The sequence below is a fragment of the Girardinichthys multiradiatus genome, chromosome 4 (genome assembly GCF_021462225.1).
Source record: "Girardinichthys multiradiatus isolate DD_20200921_A chromosome 4, DD_fGirMul_XY1, whole genome shotgun sequence".
In the NCBI taxonomy this organism is placed as follows: Eukaryota; Metazoa; Chordata; class Actinopteri; order Cyprinodontiformes; family Goodeidae; genus Girardinichthys; species Girardinichthys multiradiatus.
In genome coordinates this window covers 44,933,697-44,944,649 of record NC_061797.1, presented here as the reverse complement: position 1 = coordinate 44,944,649, position 10,953 = coordinate 44,933,697, and positions in this window count along the sequence as shown.

Sequence of the window (10,953 nt, the reverse complement as noted above, 5' to 3'; positions counted from 1 at the left end):
AGGAGACACAACAATGTTTTACCATCATGCACATATTATTAAGTAGTTTCAAATTAAACAGGTAACAACTATCTTGTTTAATTGTTAAACAGTTAAGTGATGTGACTGAAACAATCTGCTCTAACGAACACTGCCATCATTCATCATTTGTTCAAAGATTTCTACCAATCAATGTTTGAACCCACTGGCAAATGCTTCATTGTTGCTGGATCAATCAGCTACAGTCAGGGTCTTTATTATCACTGCTGTAATATGCGTAATGAGTCTCTTGGTTTCACGGGTGACCATCTTTTTTATTATTACCATAATTCCAAACTAAATGCATCTGTGAGGGCAGTATTTTACCAAAAAAAATGTATCGTTCAACAAAAAACCCGGATCATAAAGAAAGTTAGTGCCACTGATGACTCCTTTTTCAGAACAGAATGCGAAAGTTTCATATATTTTAAAAATGATAATTTCACGTTTTCTCTATGAGCTGCAGTGAAAAGACTTAATAAATGTATCTATGAGTATAATCTCAAACACTGCTGCTTTATTTAATGAAGCTGATCAAAATCGTTTAAACTAATTGTAATATTATTATACCAACATTTGCATACTGAACTGTGATATTCAAGTTCACCTGCATTTTACTTTACATTCAGTCACATTTGTTCATTTGTACTTGCTGTTTTTCAAGTTTAGGCAGCTATTTACATAGTTTTAGTATAAGGCAGTGTTAAAAGTGGCTGCAATAGTACAGTGACATGCAAGAGAATTTATTTCTCTTGAGCTTTTTCACATTTTTCATGTTGCAACCTCAAACTTTTATTTTAACACGAGTGTGTAGACATTTAGTATCTGCTCCAAATAAATGTTTTTGCCTTGGTATTTAAGATGCTCAGTTAAAATTCACTGGAGAGTGTCAGTCTTGGCTTTAAATTATGCATGACACAAGCAGTACTTGACTTGTTTTCTCTGTGAACCTCACTTCCCTTCCACAGTCTAAAAACATGCATGATAAGTTATTTTAAAATTCCAGACTATTTCTGGGCAAACAAAGTAATTAAACATTTGCTACAGATCAATTTAATTCAATCGCATGCAAGAAAGTTTGTAAGAACCTTAAAAAAAGGTATTGAGCACTGAAAGGTGGTCCACAAAAACAGAAATTTCAGGGAATGAATACTGGCTGACTGAGCGCAGGAAGGCACATATTGCTAAATGCAGGAGGGCAGGCAGGGCAACAGTGAGGAGTCCTTGGGGAGAAGAGTGCATGTGATCCACAGGCAAACCTGAAGGGGGAAAGGAGATTGGAATGATAGCAGAATGAGCAGCCAGACTAGGGTTTGGAGGTGAGCGTGGTCAGTGGAGAAGGTGAGTAGGGGCGCGTAGCTGAAGATGAGAATGGACAGGCTAGCAGATGGCTTGTGTGTTGAGCTAAGCGCACAGTCTGACTGTTGAGGGCAATTATTTCAAAGAGAGAAAAAGCAGGGAACCACCAAAGACAGGGGCTGGAAACATAGGGAGAAAACACTGGAGTCATTGTCTAAACAAGCTTATTATTGTGTATCTGCTTGGAGAACAAAAATCAGTGGAAATGGCTTATAAAAGCAGCACCAAAGCCTAAATATCGTACAATTAATTTGCATCTATAGATATAAATACTTCAAGTACAGTCAGAGGAGCAGGAAAGAAAGCACACGGAAAACAAATTAGTATCTGAACCAAATTTTTGTGGAAAGGCTGGCAGCCATAGTTAATGTTGATAATGAAAGTTAAGGGTATGGTCATGTACATTGACTTATCCTAGTCTGAGCACAAGGTGGCTGGTTTTATCAAACCTGCCACTCCAGTGCTCAAAGGACTAGTGGACTGCAGGCTCAGGAAACTTAGCAACGCTGCTATCTCCTGAGGTTCAGCTCTGTGTCTGAAACTAAAACAGTTACAACATCTTCCAATAACACAGAAACTCTGGAAATGGCTCTCAGAAAACCTGTGACCTAATATTTATTCTGGAAAGAAACCCATTACCTGCAGTGTTGATATGACATGGAATCGAGGCTCAAGTTAGGAAGGAACTATTACTTCTTTAGAATCTGACACTGAATTAAAATGCTTTGCAAATACAGACAAGCCATTACAGCAGAGATCATTTATGACATTTACCTGACATTTTGAAAACTTTGCTCAATTTTGGCCTCTTCTCGTTTGTAATCACATTATTAGTCGGTGCTGACAGGGTAAGAAATTCAATTTTAATTTTAAAGGTTATATCTCTATTAAAGTCTAACATGGGCAGTGGAGTATATGTATGATAAATCTGTTTTAGAAAAGGACAGAAAGAAAGAACTTCACGACATTTAAACTTACACATTATGCTATAAAAAAAATATACAATGAGGCCCAATTTCCGTGTGTTGCACAAAGATATGACACTTGCAGTACATTTTAATGTATAAATTTTTTTGATTAATTACATTAAACACCGAGTGTTCTAAATGGTATACAAACTGGTTTTGCTGATTATCCATTTATTAATTGGCATTTTGTGCTTCTGTTCCTGGACAAGTTGAGAACTTGCCTTTCTTTTTCTGTATTGGGTATATTGATTTATCTAAAGCACTTGAAACAGTGAAGCTCCTATTTAAGATTGTTTTAGATATGTTGCTCTAGGAACAAATCTGTTATTGGATTCAGACTTACTGTGTCTCTGAATCCAATTCAAGGTTTATAACCTTAAGTGATATCACGCACTACCTTAAAATGTATTTTAGTATTTATATACTGTTACATTGTTTTATATTGTTGTAGTTAGTTACTGAAAAATATTTGTATAATCCTAAAAATAAAAATTATAGCTAACTAAAGGCAAGATAACACAGTTATTCAATTTTCATGAGATTTTAAGTAAAAAGGATATGTTTTGACGATACTAGTCCTGTATTTACTTGAAATCAGATCCATACCAAAATTCCCATTATTGCCCACCCCTAGGTTCAGCACATTTGATTAACAACATTGCGAGGTCCATCAGAATGAGGAACAACATGACACGGGGGCAGGCTGTTGTTAATATTTTCAGATGTATTTTTTTTAATTTCAATACAGAGCATTAAAAAAGCACCAATCAGAGCCCCACAGTGATGCTGTTATTTCTTTAATGGTATTTTCTTTTCTTTTTTTCTTTATTGTTTATCGTCTGCTGTTGCAGCAGCGCCTCTTTCAGCTGCTGGTGCCCAAGGCTACTGTCTTTGTGGCATGTGCCAAGAACTGGCCTTGTTCCCATTGGTCCGGTGGACCTCTCTGCAGATGTCCTCATACAGCCCAGGTTTTTCGGGACAGATCTGACTGTGTGACAATGACATTAATTCTCCCAGTCTAAAACATTGCACCAAACTCAAAGCAATTAAAGAAAATGGTAAGTCAGATCACAAGCAAAACAAACAAAAAAAATAATAACAATGAAACTTTTTTTAAAGATATACAGAGAGCAGAGATGTTCTGTTTTCTCCATTTAGATAATTTATCTCTTAGAGGCAAGCAGGATACCAAGACTGGATTGATATCCTGGTGAGGAATCACTTTATCTTTCTTTTCGTCTTCTTTTTTGACTAGACAGATGATAAACTAGTAAATCACACACCATGAATGGGTTGTAAAAACTACATATCTGAGTGGAAAGCAATGGTTTAGCTAAGCTGAAAATAGTATAAATATGCTGAAGCACTTTTAATCTGTGGTGAACATTTTACAAAACCAGGACATTATTCGGGTTTGTGACCATGTTTTAAAATCAGAGATTAAGTGCAAGTGTTGGACCAGGGAAGGCAATCTGGACACTCCCAAAGGGTGAAAAGTCAGTGTAGCCTTTCCCAAAGCAACCTTAAGTTAGTGTCTATTTTTGTCTAAATAAACCATGTCGTTCTAAAATAACCAATGAACCTGAGGTGACATCATGCTATAAAAATTCCAATGTAAAACTGTCAATTTAAGACAATGTTTAGCTTTTTTAAAAATGGCTACTTAGATCACTAAACCTGAGAAGCAAAATGTTTTTACCTCTGAATTCTATCCACATAGACAAGTAAAATTTACCTTATAACCCCGAGCAACACACGTATACTACTACATGTATTTCTAACAAAGAGGAATATAAAATACATTGCTTTTGACATAGTTTTGACATTGAATATGGTTGTATTTCATGACCATAACAAAATATGACAAATATTACTCAGAAATGTTTTGTCAGCTATTTCAGGTTTGAAGGTCTGCACTCAGCTGGGCTGGGCACAATAACAGGCAAAATATCTGTTCACTTCTGCTTGTCAGCAGGCTGTACTTTGGAAACCTGCATGAAGCTGATGTAAAGATGTAATAAGAGACTCTACATGGTTGTAAAAATGTGAAAAGACTGATGGGTTAGGGGATGTGAGCAAGAATGTCACTCTGCCTTGCCAAATGGTCTCAATTAAAAAAAAGCAGTAGCCTGAAACGCGCAGTGTTCCAGATGACATCATGTTCACCATGTAAGTTTTAAGAGACGTAGAACATTCGTCACCATTCAAAGCAGACTTGCTGTTTTTACCTTAGGGTCAAGTGCACACATCATGAACTACTAACAGAGTGTTCCCTCTTTTATGGATTTATTTACTTATATACTTCCAATTTTATACATGTTGTTGTTGTTGTTATTATTATTATTATTAGTTTATGTTTTTAAATAAGAAAGAAAAATAAAACACAACACAACTTGCCTTAATAAGAAAATGTTGGCTGAATAGAACTTCTCCTAATCAAGAATGAAGTAAAATCTACTTTTGTTTGACCGCTAGTAGTTTAAGATGTACATGCTATGCGGAATTTCTCAAACTTCAAGTTCAAAGGTCCAAATCTGACTTCTGCATAAGGTCAAAAAGTCTAGAACAACTCACAACAACAGCCACAACAACTTTTTAAACTTGCTGATAACTCACAACCAAAATAAGCTTTATTTCTACAATTGTTTATTTGTGACAGTATATCTAGTATATCTATCTATATTTTTGGAATACAGACATAATGAGCACTGTAATTTCTGTAAACATCACTTAAATTGAATCAACTTCAATGCATTCATGTAATTGTTTTTTTTTTTTTTTTTTTTTTTGTGATAAAAAGGTAGCATACCTTTAAAAATGTGAACACTTTAAAAATTGAAATAAAAATTTCCCACTGCATTTCATTAGTATTAGTTTGGAATGACTTGCTGTTCAGTCTGGATCAGGAATGCAGTAGGGACTTTCATACAGAATGCTCTACAGCCTGGGTCAACATAGTGTACAATGAAACAATAAAAAGAGCAGAAAAAAATGTACAGGACATCGCCACAGGAAACTCGTTCCTTTGGTGTTGAGCCAATACCTCCAGCATAATGTGCAAGTAAAAACAGAATATTTTCCAAGTTGTCCTTTTATTTTTTAATTCCAGAAGTGTGCACCCAGCCTCAATTCTTTAACAGGAAACACAATTATGGAACAAAGTGGACAAAGAACCAAATTCTGAGGCTGAATTATTATAGTTATGTTTTTAGCCGAAAGCCCCCCACTCCATCAACGACCGACGCCTCGCCAACGACCAGAACGAGTTCTACTGCCGCTTTTAAAGACAAAGGTACAGTCCTGCAACCATCCCCCACAACACCCCCCAACAGCTGCAGCCACAATCCACCACCCCCACCTCCCCAACCTCAAAAGGGGCCTTGGCACCTCCAACCGCCACCCTGAAGTTCCCCCCCACCAGCCCCCTACCCACACTGTGAACGGCTCTTTCCATCCAGGAGAGTGACGTCAACAAACTCTTCAGGAGACAGAACCCCCGGAAAGCTGCTGGACCGGATTCTGTCTCACCAGCCAGCCTGAAGCACTGCGCTGATCAGCTGTCTCCAGTCTTCACAGACATTTTTAACACCTCACTGGAGACATGTCATGTACCAGCCTGCTTCAAGTCCTCCACCATCGTCCCTGTTCCCAAGAAGCCAAGGACCACAGGGCTTAATGACTTCAGACCCGTCGCCCTGACCTCTGTGGTGATGAAGTCCTTTGAGCGCCTTGTGCTCTCACACCTAAAAGACATCAACGACCCCCTCCTGGACCCCCTGCAATTTGCCTACAGAGCCAACAGGTCTGTAGATGATGCAGTCAACTTAGCCCTTCATTTCATCCTCCGGCACCTGGACTCCACAGGAACCTACGCCAGGATCCTGTTTGTGGATTTCAGCTCTGCCTTCAACACCATCGTCCCAGGTCTACTCCAGGAGAAGCTCTCCCAGCTGAGTGTGCCCAACTCCACCTGCAGGTGGATCACTGACTTCCTGTCTGACTGGAAGCAACACGTGAGGCTGGGGAAGCACGTCTCTGACTCCCTGACCATCAGCACCGGTTCCCCCCAAGGCTGTGTTCTCTCTCCTCTGCTCTTCTCCCTGTACACCAACAGCTGCACCTCCAGTCACCAGTCTGTCAAGCTTCTGAAGTTTGCAGACGACACCACTCTGATCTGACTCATCTCTGATGGTGACGAGTCCGCGTACAGATGGGAGGTCGACCATCTGTTGGACTGGTGCGGCCAGAACAACCTTGAGCTCAACGCTCTAAAGACAGTGGAGATGGTTGTGGACTTCAGGCAGAACCGAGCCCCACCTGCCCCCATCACCCCCTGTGACTCCACAATTGACACTGTGGATTCTTTCCGCTTCCTGGGAACCAGGAATCTCCCAGGATCTCAAGTGGGAGCCAAACATCAGCTCCCTCACCAAGAAAGCCCAACAGAGGATGTTCTTCCTGCGGCAGCTGAAGAAATTCAACCTGCCAAAGACTATAATGGTGCACTTCTACACAGCCATCATTGAGTGCATCCTCACCTCCTCCATCACCATCTGGTACGCCACTGCTACAGCCAAGGATAAGGGCAGGCTGCAGCGTGTCATTCGGTCTGCTGAGAAGGTTATTGGCTGCTGTCTACTGTCGCTCCAGGAACTGTACACCTCCACGACCCTGAAGCAGGCAGGGAATATTCTGGCTGATCCCTCCCTCCCCGGTCACAGACTTTTTGAAACTCTCCCCTCTGGCAGGAGGCTGCGGTCCATCCGGACCAAAACCTCACGCCACAAGAACAGTTTTTTTCCCATCTGCCACCAGCCTTGTTAACAAAGCCCGGAAACCACCCTGACACTCTCCCTTTCCCCCACATCCCCTCTTTTTTGCTGACAGGACACCTGTAACCTGCAACTCTGTGCGTTACATTATCGCTCAGCTTGGACTCCTGCTTTACTTGCACTGCCATACTTGCACAATGATCACCTGCACTGTTGTACCGCTCTCGCACCCTATACTGCTCTATATATACTCTCACTCACTTAAAACTGTGCTCAAATATTTATACAATATTGTAGATATGTTTATACTGTTTAATTTGTATTGTATTGCACTGACTACGCCAAAACAAATTCCTTGTATGTCCAAAAACGTACTTGGCAATAAAGCTTTTCTGATTCTGATACTGATTAGACAAAACAGCATTCAAGGACAATCACTAAAAGACAAAGAGACTCTTACATCTCAGCTGGCAGATAATCATTGTCACTTTTCTCATTTAAAAAAAAGAAAATTCTACGTTTATGGAACATTATGTCCTGTTTGACGATCACTACATATATTGTGTTGAATCAGACACTATCCTGATACAATGTTTTTGGTAGTCTTGGGCAAATATGTGCCTTTTTAAAACCAAAAAAGATAACTTTGCATTTCCCTGGAAATATTTGTTTCCTCTAGATCAGAGTGAGGTTTAATAACCTGAAAAAGTTCATTCTGGAAGCTGGAAGCATAGAGGACAAACCAACTTGATCTCTATAATAATAAGTATAGTTCAGCATTGGCATAGGTACAAGTTTAAATTTTATTCCAAAAGTTAATAAGTTAGCCTGTTCCCTTTGAGTAGTACAGCATGCATGAATACCTCCAATGGGCACAGACTCCATTAAAAAAAAAAAAAAATTCCAGGGAAACGTTCTGAATTCTTAGAAATAAAAAAAATATATACAGGTCTTTCTCAAAATATTAGCATATTGTGATAAAGTTCATTATTTTCTATAATGTCATGATGACAATTTAACATTCATATATTTTAGATTCATTGCACACTAACTGAAATATTTCAGGTCTTTTATTGTCTTAATACGGATGATTTTGGCATACAGCTCATGAAAACCCAAAATTCCTATCTCACAAAATTAGCATATCATTAAAAGGGTCTGTAAACGAGCTATGAACCTAATCATCTGAATCAACGAGTTAACTCTAAACACCTGCAAAAGATTCCCGAGGCCTTTAAAACTCCCAGCCTGGTTCATCACTCAAAACCCCAATCATGGGTAAGACTGCCAACCTGACTGCTGTCCAGAAGGCCACTATTGACACCCTCAAGCAAGAGGGTAAGACACAGAAAGAAATTTCTGAACGAATAAGCTGTTCCCAGAGTGCTGTATCAAGGCACCTCAGTGGGAAGTCTGTGGGAAGGAAAAAGTGTGGCAGAAAACGCTGCACAACAAGAAGAGGTGACCGGACCCTGAGGAAGATTGTGGAGAAGGGCCGATTCCAGACCTTGGGGGACCTGCGGAAGCAGTGGACTGAGTCTGGAGTAGAAACATCCAGAGCCACCGTGCACAGGCGTGTGCAGGAAATGGGCTACAGGTGCCGCATTCCCCAGGTCAAGCCACTTTTGAACCAGAAGCGCCTGACCTGGGCTACAGAGAAGCAGCACTGGACTGTTGCTCAGTGGTCAAAAGTACTTTTTTTCGGATGAAAGCAAATTCTGCATGTCATTCGGAAATCAAGGTGCCAGAGTCTGGAGGAAGACTGGGGGGAAGGAAATGCCAACATGCCAGAAGTCCAGTGTCAAGTACCCACAGTCAGTGATGGTCTGGGGTGCCATGTCAGCTGCTGGTGTTGGTCCACTGTGTTTTATCAAGGGCAGGGTCAATGCAGCTAGCTATCAGGAGATTTTGGAGCACTTCATGCTTCCATCTGCTGAAAAGCTTTATGGAGATGAAGATTTCATTTTTCAGCATGACCTGGCACCTGCTCACAGTGCCAAAACCACTGGTAAACGGTTTACTGACCATGGTATCACTGTGCTCAATTGGCCAGCCAACTCTCCTGACCTGAACCCCATAGAGAATCTGTGGGATATTGTGAAGAGAACGTTGAGAGACTCAAGACCCAACACTCTGGATGAGCTAAAGGCCGCTATCGAAGCATCCTGGGCCTCCTTAAGACCTCAGCAGTGCCACAAGCTGATTGCCTCCATGCCATGCTGCACTGAAGCAGTCATTTCTGCAAAAGGATTCCCAACCAAGTATTGAGTGCATAACTGTACATGATTATTTGAAGGTTGACGTTTTTTGTATTAAAAACACTCTTCTTTTATTGGTCGGATGAAATATGCAAATTTTGTGAGATAGGAATTTTGGGTTTTCATGAGCTGTATGCCACAATCATCCGAATTAAGACAATAAAAGACCTGAAATATTTCAGTTAATGTGCAATGACTCTAAAATATATGAATGTAAAATTTTCATCATTACATTATGGAAAATAATGAACTTTATCACAATATGCTAATATTTTGAGAAGGACCTGTATATATGTTTTTTAAACATTGCGATAAACCTGGAGATGTTCAAAAATACAATTAGTGTTCTTCAAAAACAGAGCAAAACTTTTTCAACATGTAAAGTGTTGTAAAATTTATTTCTAAACATATTTCATCTCTAAAGGACTTCTTCTGTTTTTGCTAAAAAATTTCAGATTATTAAGGAAATTTTTATATAAGACAAAGTTGGCCTTGGTAAATACAAGTGACACTTTCCAAACGTTACAATTATTAAGAAAAATTCACATCAACCTGGTCTCCTGTACAAAATGAATTTCCTTATTATATAATAAAAAAAAATTTATTTAACCCATTTATTTATGTAATTTCATGAGCCACACCCAGGGATAATTACTACTAGACCAGTAGAACCAGGAAATCCCTTAAATAGAACCTGTCAGATATCATGAAATAAGACTAAATTATTATTTATGTAATTTCATGAGCCACACCCAGGGATAATTACTACTAGACCAGTAGAACCAGGAAATCCCTTAAATAGAACCTGTCAGATATCATGAAATAAGACTAAATTATCTCAAAGGCAAAGCATCATTCTCAGATCTAAAGAAATTCATGAACAGATTACAAAAAACTCTGTGAAGACATTTCCAAAATCTAAAGTTGTGGTACTCTAGGAAACCACAAGGTCATCTCCATTATCTAAAAATGGAGAAACCTTGAAACAGAGAAGAACCTTACTAAGAGTGGCCTGCCGAACAAGACCACACTGACTCATCAAGACGGTCATAAAAGAACCAAGAACATGTCATGGCAGGCTTCACTTGTCTCAGGTAAGGTCAGTGATCATGGTTCAATATTAAGAAAAAAACTGGGCAAAAATGGCAACCATGTGAGAATTTTGAGGTAGAAACCACAGCTATTGAAAAAGAACAGTAAGGCTTATCTCACATTTGCCAAAACTTGGAACTTTTTTACCGACAGTCAAACATGTCAAGCATTGTGGTGGCATTGTGATGATTTAAAGCTGATTTGCTGCTTCATGACATGGATAACATACTCTAACTGACAGCACCATGAATTCAGCTCTCAGCAGTGAAATCTTAAACTACATTGGCCAGCCACCACTTCATTTAGCCCATAACCTGCACCTGTTTTCATCTGCTATTTAAGCCCTTATGTCTGTTTTCCTGGGTTCCATGTGCTTGTCCACTGATTCTGGCTCTGTAAATTTGCTGTTTTGTTCAGTAAAGACCTTCTCATTCATCATGCTGCCCCAAACTCCTGTCTGCATGTTGGTCCAGAACCGCAACCTGT